The 23,606-nt window shown below is 38.7% G+C and overlaps 1 protein-coding gene across 4 annotated transcripts in view; it reads right to left on the bottom strand.

The window, feature by feature from the left end:
• The window catches only part of RAP1A (RAP1A, member of RAS oncogene family), a 119,705-nt gene that overhangs the window by 52,110 nt on the left and 43,989 nt on the right, over positions 1-23,606 (bottom strand). Inside the window, exon 1 of one of the 4 annotated variants that reach the window (XM_060772792.2) lies at positions 18,158-18,534. The exons of the other annotated variants lie outside the window; for them this stretch is intronic. The gene's annotated coding sequence lies outside the window, so the exon portion shown is untranslated. Of the gene's footprint in view, positions 1-18,157; positions 18,535-23,606 lie in introns of those variants that run through there. 4 annotated transcript variants of the gene reach the window in all.

Here is a 23,606-nt window from a genome sequence, read left to right as displayed (position 1 = left end):
TGGTTCTTTTGTTTATCAATGTATGTCTTTTTATGGCATCGAATTGTGCTGATTGTGTAAGCCACTCTGAGTCGCCTCTGGGCTGATATGAGCAGGGTAGAAGTAATGCAAATAAATAAAATAAATAAATAGTACTTGCTCATAAGAAAGCAACTTACCTATTATTCTGATAACACTATGTAACACCATTTTTGCTCCTGGATAATAAATGCCATTTCCTAAATAGGTTTATCATAAAAACATGGAAAAGGTTAACTAAACTGCAAATACTTTTTTGCGGGATATCCTGCAGCACATTTTGCTGAAGTTTTTCAATATGTCATCGGGTCTCAACCAATTCAACATAGTTTGTGGCAGTCACAAAAATGAAGTTTCTAGAGTATAACAACTACTTTCAATGTAAGTACTGCAAAATTAAACAGGAAATAACACTTTCAAACCAGAATATTTTTTTTCAAATTTTGTTACATAGTGTAATGTACTGGTATTGATTATGTAGATGGTTTCAGGAACAGTTGGAGACCATGCTGCCCCTTCTCTAGAGCTTATGGACTGCAATTTCTTTGCCTCTGGTTATGTTGGTTATGGTTGGTGGAAGCTGAAGTCCAACCACATCTGGTGGGGGGCATGATCCTCACACCTGATTAAGAGAAAGATGGCAAACATGCACAGCCCCTTCCTGTATAGAGGGTGCTACATGATAACTGCAGTTTTTCAAAGAAGAGATTTCACTCATAAGTCTTCTAGGACAAGGAAAGACACTGGCAGGTAGCTATTGCCTTTTACAATTTCTTCATGTTGTTACACCTTCTTTCCCAGGTGTTTCTCAGCTATTATCTCAGCATGTAAACATAAGAATACAACTAAGACTGGCTGCCTCATCTTTTTGTATCTGTATTGAATGTGACATCCTGCTGGCAGATTTTTTATCTAGTCAATTAGCTAGTTGTTTTCTTGCTTCTGAGATGTTCTGTGTGCAACACAGATGTTCTATGTGTAACACAGAGGCACAAGGGGCAACTAATGTTTCATGATTCTTGGTCCAAAAAATAACTAAAATGCAGATCAGCTGAAATCAATATGGTACATTCACACTCTCTTAAAAAACACACACATAATGTCTTCAAAGAGCTGCAACACCCCATTTAAAGAATTGTGAAGGACCTGCAAACAGGCCCATGAAAATATTCTGGGGTCAAAGTTGGGGAAAGGGGAGTTCATCCTAAGAGGCTTTCACCTTAGGAAGCCAAAAATCAATTGACTTTAGGGTGTTGTGTGGTTTGCGGGCTGTATGGCCATGTTCTAGCAATACAATATACTTTAGCCTTCAGCCAGGGCTAGAGAGCATGCCCTGGAACATTACTTCATACACTATTGGTCCCAATCTCAAATGGGAAACTCCTTAGACCAATGTTGAGGTCATGAAAAAATTGGCAACAATAAATAACACAAATACATAACAGAAATCTGTTAGCAGCAGTGTGCAGTGTTTACAGTGGACTCTGCTGAAGATGTTTCAACTGTACTTTATAGAAAGGAAAACCAGTCTGTTGAACAAGCTGTGCAAGTGCTGATTTATTTTCAGTAAATATTTTATTTTATACCTATTTTATATACCTATTTAGCTGGGGTCATGTAACACTTTCTTGGACAGAAAACAATTGTAGGCGGAAAAAGATAAAGAAGCCCTGCACTAGAATATGCTATAAGGAATGCACAATTTCTTTCCTGGTCTCCTGGAATTCAACATGATGCTTCAAAAGGCTATCAGCACTATCCTCTCAGGTTTGCTGTAACTTGCAGTAATTTGTTTCTGCTATGCTGTAGGTAGCTGTTTTGTACCACTGTGAAATGCTACCAGTATATGGCTTGCTAACAGACATTAGAACCACAGTTTGTTAAAATCACATTATGGATTGCAAATTCCAGAATTCTCAAATCAAAATGGTCAGTGAACATGTTAGTTATGGAATTCTAGGAGCTGTAGTCAAAATGTATTTTGCTTCTGGGGAAAGATCTGATAAAGTCCTTATTTTAAATATTCATAATATATATCACTACTACTTAAAATGGTAGCCTAGGGTCTCATATCAATCTTTCGGCCATCTATTGCTATTACCTGAAGAGTTTCCAGGGAAGAAAGAACTGCAGCCAATGAGCATAAATACCCTGGCACTTAAAATGGCCAGGTTCACATATTAGTTTAAGAGGCACTGACATATGGAAAAAAGACAAGAGTGATTACAAGAAGGGAAAGAACGAATGGAGATGAAAACGGTTACACCTGGATAATAAGCCATGATTTCCACTTTTTCTCCTGTTCTGTTTTTTTTTGGGGGGGGGGGCAGGGGAGGGGAGCTTTGATGGCCTTAAGTAAAACAAGATAGAGTGTCCTTGATGACTTCACTTTGTGAGTAGGTCAACCGTGCATGCCAACTTAGAACAACAAAATATTCTTACTGGTTAGGTATGCAGATAGTCCAATGTTTTTACCAGCAAATATTTAACATAGAGATAGCACAGCTTCACTGCACCAAACCAGAAGGCCTCTCACTTTTCCAAATATGAAATCTGGCAGGTTCCATTGCTTTGGGGGCAAGGAGGATGAAAAGGCTGCTGTGTTTGCATTGCATCAGAATACAATGCATTCCCTCAAAGACCAACAAACTCCAGATAGCTTTCCTGTTGCTAAGACAGCCACTCCTTCTACTCTTTAAAACATTAAGAACCCAGTCGGTTTTATGCAGCTTAGAAAAGTGACTTTGTTTTATTAGCAAACTTTTCTGAATGTCCAGCCATTGTGGGACCTGTAGTCTTTCAAAGCTTTGGTCTTGTGCTACAACTACTAATATTTGAGGGGGAAAGGAATGGTATTTAGCAAGCTGAGCACATGTTCCCACCAGGATCTTTCTTGGTATGCTTTCTATGCCTGTGTTGAAACAAAACTGAATTCCTTCTCTAACTATGCACGAATATAGGCCAAGAACTACACACAAGCATCATTCCTTGTACGTACTTTTCAAGGCTGACTGCCAGTGGCCTGGCATTGGGCTTATGCTTGAGTCCCACGGAAATAAACAGAGGCTGTGAAACACCAGTGCTTTAGGTTGTACATGTCCCAGCTAGAACAAGATGTGCCACTTCATTCAAATTGCAAATGAGGCATCGACTATACATTTAGGAGGGCATAACAACCCTTTTCTAACCACTGGAGAAGGGAAAGGAGATACTGGTACAAAAGCATCCCAAAGAATGTATTCCTAGATTGGTTCTCCAGGAAGTGTGTGTTTCTATACCTCCCAAAATTCCCAAATAAATAATCATATTTTTTCAGCTCATCCCCAAGAGTTGTGTGCACCAATATAGTCAAACAAAACTACATGTATGCTTTTCTACCGCAAAAGATAGGTTACCTGCTCTTTAAAAGGTTTATGGAAACATGCACAGCTCTGTAACACTGGCTGACAGGACTGAGATAGAACAATGCTAGCAAGCAAACAAGACACAGCGTTTTTGGCACTCATCCACAGAATTATTGTTCTCAGCACAAGATGAGGAACTCACAGCTGGTTAGGAATGGAGCACCACCCTTCCTTTCAGAGCAGAAATAAAGTATCTATGAGATTTATACTTACATTTACCCCAAAGCAACGATTGCCATGTAATCCTTTTATGACACATATATGATCCAACACAGAATCACAACAAAAATGTAGCTCATATACAAATGATATACATTGTAATTTCAGCCAAGTACACTATCATCATAATTTATAGGCAGATATTAGAATGAAACTTCAAGATCTCAGGCCACAGATTACAAATTAATGCAAAAATCAGAAGAGTCACACAATCAAGGATCAGTTCCCATGGTTCTTTACTTCTGTTCTACTATTCTTTTCAATGAAGAAAAGACCCCAATCCCCAAATTCTATCTATGACATCTCAGATTTAACAGATTTCTAGCAGTAGGTATTTCCACTCCATGTCACTTCCACGGGTTCTTACTCATAATTTCATTTTACTTAATTTTTGCATTAATATGCATTCTTCAACTCTTCTCAACATACTCATTTAAATACCTATTTTAAAGTATATTTACATCAAAACATATGTATATCTCAGTCACTCAATTTCTAATTAGGTATTTTGAGAGAAACTATATTTAAACAGTACTTAAATATTTAAACACTACAATGTAATAGTATTGAAATTAAGTTAAATAGTATTTTAATGTGTGTGTTTGTTTTAAACTGCTGGTTGTTTGAAAGTACTGACCATGTATTTAATGGAATAATTTACAAAACATCTTTCCCTCAGTAATAAAGTTCATTCCCTTGTGAAATCTAGCAGTAGTCTGAGATTTTAGCTTGCCCAGTGAGTCAATTCAACTTTATTTATATCCTGTCCCATCTCCCCTTAGGGACTCAGGGCAGCTTACAACAAAAATGGCAGCAACTCGATGCCATACAAGACACAGTGAAAATACAAATACGTAATAAATTAAACACAGATAATTAAAATGACAATTTATCTTAACTAAATATGAAAACAAACCAATAAAACACACATGACAACAGCAATGAAAAAGAAATTAAAAATACTGCTCTGCTACGTCTAGGTTGTCCCTTAGAGTTTCACATTAAGAAGGCCAATGTGACTTTGGATTGGTTTCCAAATTGTGCAGAATAGAACTCCAGATCTCCCACAGACAAAAGAGAGAAGAAATTGTTTTCCTTCGCTCCCTGCTTCCTATAGCTCTTTATTCCCTTGAATCACCTGTCCACAGCGTTGGGGGATAACCTAGAAAGGTGTAGAAGACATCTTCATGACTCCAAGGGGTATAAACATTTATGAAAATCGTATTTCCTGCTTTTATTAGAGGAAGCAACTACCTACTCAACAGGATCTGTGTCACAATAGCTTTTCCTGCATTCAATCCTACATGGCCACACGGACACCAAAGGCAATCTAATGAAACACTCCTAGTGGACATAACCTTAGGAACTGAATCCTACCATCTCATCCCTGCTCCTAAACTGGTGCCTGCAATAAGTGATGAGGGCTAAAAAGTTGAAGATAAATCCATATAAAACAGAGACACTCCTGGTCAGCCGTAAGGCAGACCAGGGTAAGGGGCTACAGCCTGTGCTGGACGGGGGTCACACTCTCCCTGAAGATACAGGTTCTCAGTCTGGGGTGATCCTGGACTCGTAACTGACCTGGAACCTCAGGTGTCGGTGGTAGCCAGGAACGCCTGCACACAACTAAAACTTGAGCATCAGCTGCGCCTATACCTTGAAATGCCCGGGGAGTCCACACTCTGGTTACTTCCTGTCTGGACTACTACAACATTCTCTACATGGGGCTGCCTTTGAAGATAATTTGGAAGATGCAACTAGTACAGAAATCAGTGGACAGGTTGCTAACCAGGGTGCTGTACCGTGAGAGGATGACTCCCATGTTGTGGCACCTCCACTGGCTGTCAATCTGCTTCCAGGCTAAATACAAAATGCTGATTGTTACCTATAAAGCTCTAAATAATTGCAAAACTGCATCTGTATACAAACTGGCTTGAACTTTGCAGTCTGCTCTCGGTCCCACCCCTGTCTCAAGCACGGCTGGTGGGAATGAGAGACGGGTTCTTCTCCGTGATTACTCCCTGCCTCTAGAACTCCCTCCCAAAAGAACCAAAAACTGCCCCCTCTCTCCTCACCTTCAAAAAGTTGCTAAAAATCTATCTATGCACTCTGGCGTATGGAGAGGCGGAAGACTAATATGTCTTGACTTATATCCTTGCCTAAATGTGTTAAATCTTGTCTAGACAATGGAACTGACCTCAGCCTGTTGGTTATTACATATCACGCCATCTCTTTATAAGGTTTTAGCTATTTGGTTTTAGTTATTTTTATCTAGTGTTAAATTTGTAATAAGTGTTTATGCTTGTATGGGTAATTGAAGTTTACACTGTTGATTATTTTTGTTTGTTATTAAGTTTAAAGTTAGGCAGCCGCTATATTGCTTGATGTGATCTGTTTTGATGAAACTTGTTTGTATGTTTTTCCGTTTTGGCATTGAATGTTTGCCTTATATGCTGGAAACTGTCCTGAATCCCTTCTGGTAGATAGGGTGGTCTATGGGAGATAGTGTGGTCTACAAATCTGTTGTTGTTGTTGTTATCCCATTAGCCAGTAAAGTCACTAATTTTGAGACAATATTCCAGGTTTTGATGTTTCATTATCCACACCAAGATATTAAACCAAGGACAATCTTCCATTGTTTTGTCCAAAACTTTGCACAAGTTAGTTACATTGTCACTAACTGCTCATTTTGACAAAGCAAAGAAATAAAGTTGGATGAGTGACTAATTGGTTTAAAAGAGATAACCATGTGAGTCTATCACAGCATTAATTGCAAACAGGGGATCTAGTAGTTCCTCTTAAACTAAATGATTTCTTTAAGCATGAACTTTCAATCTACTCCTATGTTCTTACTTGTACTGTGCACAGAATAAGAAAAAGGAGGCGACAAAGACAAAGCATGCTTTTCTTTTCAGTATCAGCTTTTCCCTTGAGAACACATTCAAATGACAAGTACCAAACGGATCAGTTCCCCATATGTATTTTAAAAAAGGAAACAGCAACTGTTTTATTTTCCTATGCATCACTACAAGATTAATGCCTAAACGGGTTGCTTACATTTCTCCTCCTATTTAGTTATTCTAAACTCAAAATGGAGAACACACACCCATTTTTTTTACTCTTCTAGAATATAAATTTTCACCTGCAATTAGATAGCTCATTCTTTTTATAGTGTCATAAACTTCTAGTATGGTATTTTCACTCCACCAGATGTTTAACCACTTCTTTAACCTGCTACCCATTTCCAGAAACACAGTTGTTTTTGTTGTATGCACTTTTTTAAACATTCTACAGTTCTTGTACCATCAAGGCCCAAGTAAGCAATTAATTTCAGACTGAGCACAATCTAAAGACCTCAATCAGGCAGAAGGTAACATGGTACATGTTACAATAGCTGTGAAGGCAGAAGAAGGCTGCAACAGATTGAGAAGCCACCGTCATTGTGTTAAACACCCCACTGGTTGGGACCCTCACTCTGTGAAGACTGTGTGTTGATTAGCTGTGCACCGACCTCCACACATTTTTAAAAAAACTCACAAACAGACGTCTTCTAAGAACTTTGAAGGCCATTTAGGGATCACCTAAATAAGTAAAGTTAAAAAAACCGTTTTTCCTAGTTCCAACAGACCTCACTACCTCTGAGGATGCTTGCCATAGATGCAGCTGAAACGTCAGGAGAGAATGCCTCTAGACCATGGCCATATAGCCCAAAAAAACCTACAACAACCCAGTGATTCCAGCCATGAAAGCCTTCGACAATACAAGTAAAGTAAGTTCTGCTACCCATGGAAATTTAACCTTTCACAAGAGAAGATACATTTTAAGGCTAGTATCAGAATTCATCAAAAAATAACAATGTCAAAACACAACTTGGAGGTTCATCTCTGCCTTTAACCTCACAACTATCCTGACTGGTTGGTGGTCAGGCTAAAAACGGTGATTGCCTGAAGCAAATTGCTAGCCCTGTTCCATTTCAATGGCTGTCACTATGATGAGAGCAGAAAGAACAATGGCATCATTTCAGGCATATATCAAGCATCATATTTGCTTATTTCCCTTAAGTACATGGAAGCGGTATTTTGGTGCTCTAACATGCTCTAACATGTGAATGCTAGAAAATGCATTTATGGGTTTCTGAAGAAATGTGTTTGCTATTCAAGTCACTGAAAATTCACAGAATTGACACTAAGAGGAGAATATTATGCTACAATATAGTCAAGCAAGTAAACCCTCAAAACCACTTCCCCAAAAAGGTTCACTGCATTATTTTATTCAGCTTCCAGAGAAAACAGAATGGAACAAGAAGGCCGTACTAATCTCTCCCAAATATGGCTGCCTAGTAAGGTTCTTAATGAAGGACAGGAAAGTTAAGGCAAAGTTAAATACCTGTATACAAAGTGCAGGTAGTCTTTTTTCTTTTTACACCACAGTAACAGATCTGAGTCTATGCTGACTACAATTTTATTAGTGCTGCTGCAGCAGCTAACATTTGAACCTGCAGATGTTTCCCAGAAGTCCGAATTGACATAGCCAATGGTCAGGGTTTATGGATTATTTAGTTCAAAACATCTTGAAGGTGCAAGACTCCCCCTCCCACCAACATTAATCTGACTGTATTGAAGACTCTAAGAAAAAAATTCCCATGTAAATTCTTCAGCGCTATTAAAAACAATATTAAACGATCTAAACATTGGGTAACCTTTCAGCTCTACAATACCTATATTACTCCTTCAAGGTGTGCATTCTATATCTGCTACTCCAGAGTCTGTCGATATTTTTCTAAAGTTAGAAATTGTGCAATTTGTTAGTCATTCAGAAGGAGGATTCATTGAATTATATAAGTCTTACTACAGACTTTTACCTATGCTGTTAAAATAAGGGAAAGAGAAACTATGCAGTGTGGTGCTCCAGACCAGTCTGCAGCAGGGGACTCAGTGAGTGACTCAAACAACTCTGTTCTTACTAATGGCAATGCCAAGAAAGTCATCTGATAATTAATTTGCTGTGTCTTATTCCAAGCTGAGGCTGGCAGAATTATTGTTTGGGAAAGTGTGCAATTGAAAAGGAAAGATTGGTAGATTTTCATCAACTAAGAATAGCAATGAGAGGGTCTCCACTGGATAATTCATTTTGTCTCCAAAGGAAGTTGGAGGCAGCAAAAGCAATTTTGAAATGGCACGTAGTCCTTGTATGAGTATGAATATTCCTTGCCTAAGAAAACCCTATGAAAAATTCATTGGGTCACCATAAGTCGACAGGAGACTTCAAGGCATGAGCACACACATTCAGTTATGTACTCTTCAAAGTTTCATCAGCAAGCAGCTTTTGACACACACAAAAAGAGCCTGTCCTTCCCTTGAATAATTATGGCCTCCTGCATTATGTATTTAATAGCAATTGCCACTCAGCTACCGAGACAGCAAAAATTTCTATCAGAAAATGCTGGCTCAGCTCAAAATTGACTGCTTTACACAGACGCAAAGAAAATCCTATATGCCTGAGTCATAGAAAGCACAGATACTGTTTGGCAGGTGATGGCCATTCCTAAAGCAAGGGAAGTGTAGGGTTTCACTATCAGCAAGGTCTGCTAAACACATTATGTTCCCAGCAACCCAAATGTTTTAGAGATGCAGATTAACCATGCAAAATAAAATAAAAAATCCCTAAAAAGAGAAAAGGCAGTTAATATGCGTACATGAGGTCATGCTGCACTTGCTGCCAAAAAAAAAAAAAATGAGAACACTCACTTCTAACATAAATAAGGGAATACAAAGCTTGTGCTGGGATCAGCCTATTTTACACAGCTACTCTGATCTTTTAATTGGAAGTCTTCCAGCAATTATCACACCAATATCTCATTCTTTCATTTAACAAACTTGTGTTCCTAATTCTAGAGTTACGCCTTTTATTTCTTTTTCATATTTTGGATTTTCCCTTCAGTTCTAATTTTTGAGCAGTTAATAAAGGAAGTAATAAAATTGAAATCATGTCATAAAACAAATTATGAAACAGAACAGATTGGAAGAACAAGTCAAAAACTATCTCAAATGCAGCAACCTTCTTAGAAATGACTCAGAATACAAATACCTGCCTTAAACCTAATCAGTTTGGACCACACAAACCTTCCCAACCTACTGGTCTGCAAATATGTTGGAAGATAACTTCCATCATGCACAGCCAACAGAACCAATCAATTGTGCTGGACGAAAAGGCCATAGAATGCAATGATAACTTCAGTGAAGGGTTTAATTTGCACTGTGACCAAGACTTTTCCCATTGAAATGCTATTAATCCGTTTTGGCCCCCTGAGGCACTCCCTCCCCCATTTTTGTTACATGTTTTAAAGTAAGAATATGTACTTTATAAATAACAAATGATGTATAAATGCACACTTCACATGGAACAACAAAGAAAGATCAACTTTAAAATGGCAAATGCACAAAGTTGTGGCACAATTGTAGACGCACAAAGTTATGGTAAGGAAGCACAAATTGAAGAGGTGGAAGCATCATTTTCTTCATACTGTACTCATTCCAGCTTCCCTCCCTCTCTTGCTCTCCCTTCCTCTCTCTCTTCATGAAGCCAAACATACCAGGAATAAAAATCACACAAAGTTCCTCAAAGCGGACAAGAGCAAAGTGGATAGCAAGCTCCCAAAGCAAAGAAGAACATGAGGCATGGAGGTTGCTCCCTTCTCTGGCACTAACTCTTAAATCAAAATGCTGCTCGTATGACAAAGCAAAACCTGGACCAAGTGGTGGCTCTTAACCAAAAAGGCTTTAAATTAGGACATTCTTAAGTCAAGGTTCCACTTTGATGGTTTGAATGTTGGACCTGGACTATAAGAGACTAGGGCAGGGGTCCTCAAACTTTTTAAACAGGGGGCCAGATTACTGTCCCTCAGACCATTGGAGGGCCAGACTATAGTTGTTGTTTTATTTTATTTTTTTTTAAAAAAAACAATGACCAAATTCCTATGCACACTGCACATGTCTTATTTTGCTACTGTTATGAATCATAATGTAAATATCTGATATGCATGATGTATTTTTTGTTACAATCTGAACATAAAGCATAGTGATTAATCACAAAAACATAAATATAGGAAATAAATCTATATAAATAAAAATGTAATGTTCGTTTGTGGGATTAACAGAACTCAAAATCCACTGGACACCTAACAACCCAATGTATGTCCTTCACTCAAAAAAATGATTTTCTCATTTGGGAGTTGTAGTTGCTGGGATTTATAGTTCACCTACAATCAAAGAGCACTCTGAACTCCACCAATGATGGAATTGAACCAAATGTGGCACACAGTTCTTCCATGACCAACAGGAAATACTGGAAGGGTTTGGTGGGCAGTGTCCTTTGGTTTTGGAGTTGTAGTTCACCTACATCCAAAGATCACTGTGCACTCAAACAATGATGGATTTGGACCAAACTCTCCTTGATGAATTTACACTGTGTTAGTTGCATTTCAAGCAAATCTATATGTGATACATTTTTTACATTCAATATTAATTATCATTAGTGCCAGGATAGTTAACTTTGGAGCCAAAAAAGTTATTTTAAAGAAACAAAGTTAGAAAAAGCACACCCATATGGCTCTTAAGTGAGACTGCAGTCTTCCCACCACGTCGAGCCCTTCTTTGAGCAGCTCCCCATTCTGAAGGCGAGGAGGTTGTCTGCGATTGGCGGAAGCGGCACTGGGTGGGCGTGGCCAGACAACGCCGGCTTTCCTAGCCCAGAGGCCCGACCCAGGAGGCTTCTCCCTCCCACACAGGAGGGAAGGAAGGAAAGAAGGAAGAAGGGAAGGAAGGGGGAGGAAAGGGAGGGAAGGAGGGAGGGGAAGGGAGAAGGAGGAGAAGGAGAGAGAAAGGGGGAAGGGGAAGGAAGGAAGGAGAGAGAAGCCTGGCCCAGTGCAACCCCGCCTGAAGCCGCTCCGGAGGGAGAGAGAGAGAAAAGCCGCTGATGCAAGTGGTGAGGGGCTTTGCGCCAGGCCAGGCTGCACGGGCCGGATAAATGCCCTCGGCGGGCCGCATATGGCCCACGGGCCTTAGTTTGGGGACCCCTGGACTAGGGTTTCAATCCCAACCAAGCCACTGAAACACATTGCTGAACTTAAACAAATCACACTCTCTATGCCTCCAAAGAAGGTATACCTCCTTGAATAAATCTTGCAGGAAAAATACCTGGCGTAAGTTGACTATAAAGGAAGTCAGAAGTAAACTTCCTCTGAATACATCTTGCCAAGGAAACCCTGTGGCAGACAGAATGTAGCTTACCAAAGTTTTAGGCAGGGTTTTCCCAGTCCCAATTCAGCATTAGCTGTGGTCCTTCACCAATGAGTAAGATGGACAACTCTGCACACTGAATAATTACTTCTTTTTTTGCTCTGCAATTGATCAAGACAATGGATCCTATCTGATTTTTGAAGTTAAGCAGGGCCAGCTCTAGATAGGAAACTGTCAATAATGCCAGGTGCTGTAAACTATATTTCAGAAAAAGGATGTGACAAAACCATAGATTCTCCATATTACATTCCTACTGGCCATACTAGCTGGGGTATCTGGAAGCTATAGTCCAAGAAAAAAAGTTTTCAAATTCTGGACCTAAACATAGGGCTTAGTACCAACCAGGCTTCTGAATACGACAGATAAGTGGCAGATGTCTATTATTTGTAGGTCTGTGGCAAACCATTGAAGACTTGCTGAAGCTCACATCTTTCTGATTTCCCTTAAAGGTTACATACAAAAGGTTATCCAATCAACCAGAATAGCTCAAGGTTGAGTGGAAAGCCACTTCCACAATTAGTTTCAAAATGTACCTAAATAAGACAAAACAAGTACTATGGAAAAGTCAACTCCTGGTACATTGTAATTATCAAGATGAGTCACCAAAGAGAGCATGACAATATATTATCACCCCACTGCCATAGAATCAAACTTTTTAGAAGACTCCTTCTGGTAAAACATTCTTTGTTAATAAAAGTAGATATTTACACTTTTGAAGTGTATGTGTCTCCAAACTAAAAAGATAAACAAAAATATAGGAATACTTATGAATCCGGAAAATATAGTAAACAGGGAGCTAAAAGATAAATTAAAGAGTTTATTAATCAAAATACACAACCGCCCTGAGTCCCCCTGAGATAGGGCGAGGTACAAATAAAGTGTTATTATTATTATTACAAGGGACCTCTAGCATGGTATCTAGCAAGCTTAAATCACATTTTGTACTTGTATCAGTCACTATAATTCTGGCACAAATTGAGGGGCACCTGTATTAAGATGTCAACAGAGACCCTTTATCAACTAGAACCTAATAATGTAGACAAAATCTGTAACTTTGTTGAACTGAATTGAACAATGAATAAACCTGAGAGTAAGATAATAGTGAAATATCAGAAGGACTGGCATTTACCTTTAAACAATTTTGAAGTGGAGAGAACACTTTAGGAAATATTTGCCCAGCCAAATTTGCAAAATATAGCACATGTTTGGGCCTATATAGTGCCCAATAAAATAAAGCTTTTGAGCATATATCTGTAAAAATAGGAGTGAAAATGTTTGAAAGCCAACAGCAATCCTGCTCAAATGCTTTTATATCAGATTACCAGATATTAAACAACTCACACTGCAATATCTTCAAAGCAACATGAACCAGGTACATTTTGCTGGAGCATGGTAGCACAACACACATATATGTGCTCACCATATTTTCTGCATTTCAAATAATTTAAACCATTCTGTAGGGATTATCACCCAACCAACCATAAGTCTCAATTCAGTTTCAGCTCCCCAAAAGGCTAGAATTTTGTTTATGTGGATAAACCAATTTGGATGTTTGGACCACATTCATGAAGTAATAAAGCAAGAAATGATTTTGTCTCTTGGGCTTTAATTCTTTTACAGTGAATACTGATAACTGGAATTACATGACCAATAACGTATCGAAGATTTCTATACAGAAACCAGAAAATTCACAGTTTGGCAAAGCATATGAGGTGAAACCAGAACTTTCCCACCAATATTTTTTTCCCCAGAGACAAATTACATCACAGTCATACTACAATCCTGAAATGTCCTGAGTATCGCATAATTGTTATTTGTGTGGAAGACCTTTTCAGGTAGTTTTACCATGAGCAACTTTGGTGAAAAAAAAGAAAGGCTGTGGCAAGCTATTATGCGATAGTCCGTTACTGAGCTCGTTTGCATACAAATCTTGACAGGTCCCATTAAATTAAGTTTGTCCCCTGTCGTCATCAACCCATTGGAAACCATGTTCAAAAGATAGCACAGTGTATTTAGACACGTATTTCATATCATGTTTTTAAATAAAAATAGCATGAAATGTGCTGCTTTTATGTGTGATTGGCGAAACAGTAAGCATTCCGTCCCTGTGCCGTGAGGTCACCTTTGGGGGCATGTCTGTGGGCCGCCCCCACGGCCCCCAGGATTTGCCGTGTTGTTTCTAACTACATGATGAGAAAAGACCTCCATAATGGCTACTTTAAAGTCTTCAGTCCTTTTATTTAATGTGTTTTCTAAAGAATTTGACAGGAAAATATCTCAGAATACCTTTGTACTTCGCAGATGCAAGACTTACAAATTTTGCGATACCATGCCCGTGAGACTTCCATCTGGCAGAGAGTGGTGCATGCAGAAATTACAATGAATTGTGAGGAGCAATTGTGATGATTCAAACTGGATTACTTTAAACAATAAAAATTTCATGTGATGGGAGGAGTATGCATCCTGTCAAGACTCTGTATGCATCCTGTAGTAAAAAAAAACATCCGGGATGCATACTGATTAAGTGTTTTAAAGTTTAAATGTGATGAGGACCAATATTTCTCTAGTATGGAAATCAAATTAGTGGTCTTGGAGTAACCCCTTAACCTGGGGGAAAATATATATTTTAAAAACCCTTAAGTCAGTGTAACCTCCAATAAGTCTCTTGGAACAAGTTGGAAAGATCTGAAATTATTTAACATGATACATGCATATGCATATACATCATCAAGAGGGAGGCATGGAGAAGTTCTGATTCAGACACTGATAAATCTATCTTGCTGCAGGAGACTATTATTTTTATCATGTCAGAAATCTGAATTCCTTTGCATTCACATAAGCACTATCTCACCTCAAACTGTCTTGCCTATTCCAGATATGCCACAGGTTTTGTGAGCTCAGCCAAAAGTACATAAGCAACAGGGAGATATTAAGTTCAAGATAAGCAGCTATATAATTGTCAGAACTGCTGTCACCCATGAACTCAACATAGTTTCCTTCTTATGTAAAGTTTGAGAATGCTGTTTGAGCAGCACAATGATGCAAAGTACCTGGCAAGTACAAAAATTGTGTTCCTAAATAAGGGGGTAAACATTTTGATGGAAACAGAAGCTACCAAGATTGAAAAATGACAAGCAGTTCAAATGTTTGGCAGGATACACAGTTATACCACCTCTATGTGACATGAACAAAAGTTCTAAATTTCTCCTCTAGATAATTTTATTATTGTTTTATTTTATTATTGTTTGTTAGGACCAACTAGAGCAGAGCCACTGAATCAATGCAACTTCGGAAGATGCTAACTTCCCAAGTTTGTTTTGTCTCAGTTGGTCTACTCTAGTTGGGACTAAGAACTGGAATTATGCCAACAAGAATAATAAGGAGACCTACATAAATGCTGACATACAAGAGACACAGCTCTTATCTTCCATTCCAATATGCTAACTTTTTTTTACAAAGAGTTTTGCTTTTGAAAAAAAAACAAACCAAAAAACCCTCAATTGCTTTGAAATAGGAAACTTCCCAGATACATGCTTGAAATGATAATGTCATGAGGATATGGATCAAATGCCAAAGTGAAATCTTTTATAGTGAAAGTGGGCTAAAAATTAGGTGCTGAAATGTACGAGTTTTATTTCATTTGTTTTTATCCCAGCTTTCTCTCAATATAGGTTCCCAAGACAGCTCTCTCTCTCTCTCTCTCTCTCTCTCTCTCTCTCCACACACACACACATACACATCAACTAAATATAATTATCAGCTAAAGATTAAAAGCAGCACGTAACATTTCAAAGAGAGAGAAACACCAACTTCTACTAACACAAAAAAGCAGCAAAACAGAACAAAGGATAGTTGTGTTTTGGGACAATTCACTATAGTGTAATACCAAATGACAGCAAATCTACTGTGGTTTTCTTCCTCTTATTTGCAGCTTCATCGTGCTTGCTGTTTCTACTCCCTCAACAGATTATAAAATGAGTATTAAATAGGAAAGAGTATGTCACAAAATGGAAAGGTGTAGAAACATCATTAAAATAGAAACCCCCTAAATTCTATCTAATCATAGATGGAAGAACTGAGGGAGGGTAGAGGTTTTATAAAATCTTACCATAGCAGATTGAAGAATTATGCAATAAATGGCAAAAAAGGATATCCCAAAAAATTACAGTGCTGGTGATCTTTATTTACGGCATACTCCCACACCCCTCAAAATTCGTTCTGAGGTTGGCATGAGCATCACAACAAATATTTTCAGAAAGAGGAGAACATTTTCTAACCATTCAGGTTAAGGGTGCATTTACACTGTAAAGTTAATGCAGTTTGACACCACTTGAGCAGCTATGGCTCAATGATATAGAATGCTGGGAATTGAAGTAGTGAGGTATCAGCATTCTTTAGTAGAGATGGCTAAAGACCTTGTAAAACTGCAGTTCCAATGATTCCACAATATTGAGCCATGGCAGTTACAGTGGTGTCAAACTGCATTAATTCTACAGTGCAGATACATCCTAAGCCTCAAAAGAAAATATAGCCATTTAATAAGAAAACACCATTAAAGAGAAAATTCATTTTCACATTCTGTAACTCACTTAAGGAAGAAAATTTCACTGAACCAGAGACTGGGGAGGGGGGGGGGGGATCCTTCCTGGGCCACAAGTCCCAGAATTTCCCAGCAATTACCATCCTGGCAGTTATATGCTATGTATTGTAGTCCACAAAATTACATTTTCTAGGTTCTACGATGCACAACCTGAATATGTCATGTAAGGAATTTCCCAGTAGGGTAGTCTATGCTGGGTACAGGTTCATAGGTCCAGCTGAAAAAAGTATGCCACAGTGACTAGGTAATTTTGAGAAATGTGGTCCAAATAGCACCCCTCTCCAGGCTTTGGAAGAAAGACTACCTCCTGAATATATACTTAGCACAGACTTTCCAGAGGTTGCCAATAATTTCCCTCTTATTCAGAAGTCTGTTCTAAATATTCTCTGCCATAGATAGGAAAAAGAAACTCAGAATAACGCTGTGAAGCATCAGCAGGAAACTATACGGCTTACTTTTTACTTGATCGATATCTTGTTTTAGGAACTCCCCTCCTCCCTCCACATCATGAATAAGCTGAAAGAATCAAATCAGCAAGATTTTAGTCAGCAATAGTGAGTCATATGCACAAAGACCAAAAACGAGGGGGTGGGTAGGTCAAAAAATGGAATCAACGTCTCATACCAGAACTCCCACATACTGAATGAATACTTTCAGCTTACTTCAAGATGAACAAAGTAAGGCAGCAATGAGCAAGAAATGTTGCCCAGTATATGCCAGGATACACCTCTAAGGCTCACTTGGCGGTCTAAGGTTGCATCTACGCTGCATTGAACACTGACCATATAATGCAGTCCCAAACTGCATTATAAGGCAATATGGATCCAGCCTTGGAGACATCACTAATATGTATTGGAAAATTGAACTTTTGCTAACAATATGGCTCAATGAAAATAATCCCTCCTCCTTTTAATGTATACTTTTCCAAACTGAAGTTCAAATTATTAGAGGTCTTGCAGCTCTCATTCTGACTCCCTTTTATTATTGATGGTGATAGCATTGTACTGTACATTAGGGTACAAATGTTCCCTTCAAAAACAGAACAGAAAGCCATTTAATTATTCTAAACTCTTCCAGATTCAGGAAGCAGAAATCTGAGCAAGCTCTAATCTCAATATATTTCAAGACATGCCATTCTGAACTTGCACATGTTTATCTATTTAACCCATAACTTTCCAAATCCATCGTTCCGGCTGTAGCTTTCAGAGACCTCTAAGTTTTAGCTAACCAAGCTTGCCAAGCTGAGCGATGCTAGAAAAGCCAGAGTCAGGAAATGTCGGGAAGTCAAAAAGTGTACAGTGCTGTACACTTCATACACAGACAACAGGCAGAGAGTGCAGGCAGGAAAAGCAGGAAGAGCAGTGAACCTTGTGATGCCAGAAGGCACAAAGAGGAAAATAAAGCAGGATGTTAGTATCAAAAGACACATCAAAAGTAGAACTGGGCGGATAATCTCTCTCCATCTCTCTTTTGTTCTCTCTCTGTCTCCCCCCCACTCTCTCTCTCTCACACACACACATACACACATAATGTCAACCAGAAGGAAATCATATGTGGTTGCACTTCAAACCACCAATCAGAGAACAATAAATAAGAAGTACAGATAGCAGAGTTATTACCTCCATAACACTGACAAATGCTGAGCCATGTAAAGCAGGAGAGAGAAACTTGTAGCCTTCCAGAAGTTGATGTCCTCCAATTCCCATTAGCCTATGCCAAATTTGGTCAATGGCTACAACTACTGTGAAGGGCTACATATTCTCTATCATTTCCTTGTCCAGTCGAAAAAGCCTCAAGATCAATATATGAACATTCAAATTACTGAATCTCAAAAAAGAGTCTCAAGCCACTTTGGTACTCCAGACATACTGGAGCTCAACTTCTGGGTCCAAGCCAAAATGTCCATTCTTTGGTCCCAAACATCCAGAAGATCTACCCTCTCCTAAGAGAAAGAGCAGAGTTGTAGCCGAAGACTTTGCTTCTGCAAATGAGATATGCTCCCGCTACTATAGAAATCTATGATTCAATAGTCACTCAGAGTCTGTTTTCATAGCTCATATTTCTCTGCAAAGGTCAAATTAGGCAACAGACACTACCTCAGCTGGCCTGAAAAGCTATGATCTGATAGGGCCCTTGATAGTAGCCTCCAGATATCATTGACTCTTGTTTACTCTGGCTACCACTTCTGGCTTTCCAAAATAGGTCATAACTGGATGACTTGTTAACTGATCAGTTTTAGTAATGCTAACTAAAGAACAAACTTTTCAGAATTGCAATCTGTGAGCTGTTTTCACTACAAGAATGAATGCAGAACAACACTGTGCAGCATACCTTACTATGTATTGTGGATAAGTCCCGCACCAAGTTTGTACCAATAGTTTTTGGGTTTTTTTTTTTAAGATAAACACATCTGAAAATTCTTCTAGGTTTAAATGTGGAACAAAAGCATGATGAAACATGTTAATATGTATTATGTTAATAGAGATCAACACACAAAATGAATTGGTATTTATAGAGAAACTAGCACAAAAATGCTTATTAATGAGTTCTTTATTATGGAGCAATGTAGAGCTGTCTCATGATTTAATTTTTCATAATGATCTGCCTGAACATTTCACAATTTTCAGAAGGTAATGAATACAGTGTTACAAATGGCCACTCGTTTGGTCTGGTGTAGAATAAAAATTAAGACAGTCACAAAGGCTTTGCAGAAACCTATTTAATGCGGCAATTACAAACATGTCAACAGCTGCACTAATAACTACTTAGGACTATTTTATGATGCTGAATTAATTGGTGATGGATTACAATAATGGATAGCTAGCTATGTAAGTATATAATCAAAAAAGCAAACGACATTACATTAGCTGCCTAGGAGTTTTATTGTGCTAAATAAGAAACAAAACAGTATTTCTGATGCTTAAAAACTACAATACATCCAAGCAAGCCGCCTTTGTAACAAGACCTTTTCAACATGCTCTGCATCTTTTGCCACAAACTTACTATATATGCCCATTTATAAGTCTAGGAATGTTAAAAGTTAAAAAAAAAACTGGGTCTACTCATCTACAGATTAATGTAAATACTGTACCTTAACTCTTATATAATAAAGGATGCATTCCATTCTCTGAGTAGAGTGGCAAATAGTGATGATGATGTTCATGTTGTTGTTGTTCATGATGATGTTTATTTATACCTCACTTTTTCTATCTACAAAAGAGACTCAAAGGGTGAGAGGAGAGTCCTTCTTGGTAGAAGCACTGATTGACTCTACTTTCTCCATTGTTACACCACTTTTGGCCGTTTGGAATTCTGTGCAGGAAAATGATGGTGGCCTGGGGTGATTGGCCCCAAGGCAATGTTGGTCGTTTCCCTTTTGCTGAATGACCCTCGACCTATCCACAAGCTATATCAACATTCGTAACATTGGCCCTCGACTTACACATGATGTTGACTTATACACAAGTATAATCACAGTCTGTTACTCTTGGTAGTCTCATGCAACTTTACTTCAAACTGCATGGCAGGCAAAGAATTAGCACAATCAATGACCTATGTTTGAGAATAGACTATTTTATCCTTTCAAAAGACAGAAAATCAATTTGACTTTCTGTAAATACATTCTGATCATTACTGAGTACAAAAACATGTCAGCCTATAAATCATCTTTTTATGCCAACTGTATACTACAAAGGATTTCCTGAACATTAATTAAGGGCATGATTAATATTTAGTAAGCTGTGATTTGATTTCTGCAAATGACTTTAATATTTCTGTTCTTTTCAATTACAAAACAATAATCTCCTTAAATCAGGACCTCCACGTATAATATATACTATCATATGAAATTATCACAATTTGTATTACTGTGAAGATAGTGTCAATACATAAATGCAGAAAATATAAACCAAAAGTTCCTGATCTACCTCTATTGCATTGTGAGACCACGACAAGCTAGAATCTGAATTTCAGGACTCCACTGGCAAGAGAGAAATCACTTATTGGTCTATTTCCGACACCTATCTATAGGCCATATCAAAATTCATAATTTTAGCCCCTAAATCTATTATTTATTTATTTACTTTGCTTATATACCGCTGTATCTCAAGCCCGAAGGCGACTCACGGCGGTTCACAAACAGTAAAAACAGTAGAAACAGCAGTAGTTCCATACAACATATAACAATTGACTTAACACATTATCCATAAATTACCAATAAGCAATTACAATGCACAATTATTACAAAAAACAACCGTACCCAATCTTCTCATCATCCAAGTGTAGTCCAGGTTCGTCGTCCATTGTTCCATTCCTATGTTCCATTACCAGATTGCACTGAATTACTCAAACGCCTGCACAAACATCCAGGTCTTCACCTTTTTGCGGAATACCATTAGAGATGATGCTAGTCTAATGTCCGTAGGAAGGGCGTTCCACAGCCGAGGAGCCACCACCAAGAAGGCCCTATCTCTCGTCCCCGCCAGCCGAGCTTGAGAAGCAGGCGGGATCGAGAGCAGGGTCTCCCCGGAAGATCTCAAACTCCTGGTGGGTTCATAGGCAGAGATGCGGTCAGATAGGTAGCTTGGGCCGGAACCGTTTAGGGCTTTAAAGGCCAACGCCAGCACTTTGAATTCAGCCCGGTAGCAGATCGGTAGCCAGTGGAGTTGGCGCAACAGGGGGGTTGTATGCTCCCTGCGCTCCGCTCCTGCTAAAATCATGGCTGCCGAGCGTTGGACTAGTTGGAGCTTCCGAGCTGTCTTCAAAGGCAACCCCACGTAGAGAGCGTTGCAGTAGTCTAAACGGGATGTAACCAGAGCGTGGACTACCGTGGCCAAGTCAGACTTCCCAAGGTATGGGCGCAGCTGGCGCACAAGCTTTAGCTGTGCAAATGCTCCCCTGGTCACCGCCGAAACCTGGAGTTCCAGGCTCAGCGATGAGTCCAGGGTCACACCCAAGCTGCGAACCTGCATCTTCAGGGGGAGTGCGGCCCCATCCAACACAGGCTGTAACCCTATCTATCCTCAACTTAAACCTGAGATCAGCTTATACATGAGTATACATGGCAATTTGTGAAGATAGCAAAATGTTGATTTATAAAGAAGCACATTGCTAGATTAACTGATACTTTAATTTGTTATTTAGGCAGAATTTGAAATCGCTAACAGCTACTTCCCGATTGTCAACTCTGCATGTCATGAATGTTTATTGTCTCTTGCGGCTTTGAAAACCTGGTAATACTATCTGTCATAGAGAAAGGATGAAGTTAATCCCAGCTGGGGTTACTGTAAAGATTTGACATCACTTCCCTGAATTGTCAAAGCAATGTTTTTCTGTTCATTATTTCTTTTTTGTCCAGCTAAGTGAAGACAGTGTGAGACAGTTAAATAAATTATATACCAAGCGGTCATCATAACTGGGCCTATTACTTCTAGTTATCTACACCGTAAAGTTAAAGTTAAAACCACTAAAGAAAAGTGAAATTAAAAATCCTATCCCATCGTCTTTGTTGTCCTTTCAGCAACTAATGCTCCTCTCCCTTGGAAGAAATGCCCACTTGTGAAATGTAATCTCGAAAGTGTAATGCACAGGAAGGGCTACTAATCACTATTTGCCTTTCATCCCTTAACTTCCTTTCATTCTATTACAGTAACTCCACTTAAAAGCAAGAATTAATAAATACATCTTTGGTCGAAATTCATTATAATTCAGCACTTCCTGCTGATCCAATTGTACACAGTAATGTCCTTTCAGTTCTTCTAAAATGTTCCTTTATAACAAACAGTCACAGTTAATCCTATCTGACAAATTATGAACTATACTAGTGTTTCCCAAACTCTCGTCTTACAAATGTTTTGGACTTCAGCTCCCAGAATCTTTTATCATTGGCTAAAATAACTGAGGCTTCTGGGAGTTGAAGTCCAAAACAACTAGAGGACTAGATTTTGGGACTCACTGAACAGAGTAACCTAAAACTATTTACTGTACATTTGTTCATTAGGAATGGAGGCTCTCTGTCACAAAGAAATTACACTCTGTTTGTACAAAGCTCCCTGGACTGGTGAGAATGCGGAAACACCCACAGTTGAATCTGCAGCCTCCCATCATTTGCCTTCTTCCTGATATGGGGCTGCTTCTCTTCACTGCTTACAGAAACATATCTCTTTATGGTTATGATGCCTTTTGAGTTGAAATTACCCACCTCTTTACAGTTCTGGCATAATAAAAGATTCCTTTGCAAGCCAAAGTTTCTCCCACTCGCTGCTAAAATGTGTTTTAGTTAAAACACCACACTATATTGCACCCTGAAGTCGTGGAAAAGTCTTGACATCTACCCACATATGGTGTTTCTACATCTGCCTGATTAATAATAAGCATCATAGCTCAGAACTGTTTGAAAAACTATGGACAGGTTCAAACTAAATGTTCTCATAAACTCTGTAGTAACAATATTCTCCTTGTCCAACGAGGCCTTTGATGCCTCCTTGTGCAAATGGTTCTGCATCCTCCAATTTCAGGTTGGCTGTGTAGAATTTGCTAGCCGTCATGGAATGGCTGGTTCAAAGAGGAATGTGGACACTTCTACTGGTTGTGTAGATGTTGCGGTAGTCCACCACTGGTCATACTGCTCAACAGTAGACTGCTTCGTAAACTCAGAATTCAGTATAAGTATGCCAAGGGGAGTAATAGCGTCACTATGGTTGGCATCATCCAGTTTAGCCTTGCTGCTATATAAATGTTAGATTTATGTCAATATATAATTTTTATTTGGTTATGTTCTTGTTTAATTTATTGATGCTAGGTTCTAATGTTGTTTGCATATGTGGGCTTATTAGATATGATTATGTCAGTATTGTTTGTTTTACTGAGGCATTGAATGTCTCCCTTTTTGTATGTTGGAATCCGCCCTGAGTTGTTTAATATTATTATTATTACTACTACTACTACTACAGTTCATGTAAGCTGGACTTAGAAAAATGTTTGTGTGATTATATCTAACTATAGATACGTATTTTAAAAGAAATAACACACTTCTGCTCAAACACTGCACAAATATTTTATAGACAAGCC

This window comes from Anolis sagrei, chromosome 4, assembly GCF_037176765.1.
Source record: "Anolis sagrei isolate rAnoSag1 chromosome 4, rAnoSag1.mat, whole genome shotgun sequence".
Taxonomy (NCBI): domain Eukaryota; kingdom Metazoa; phylum Chordata; class Lepidosauria; order Squamata; family Dactyloidae; genus Anolis; species Anolis sagrei.
This window is presented reverse-complemented; position numbering and strand designations above follow the sequence as displayed.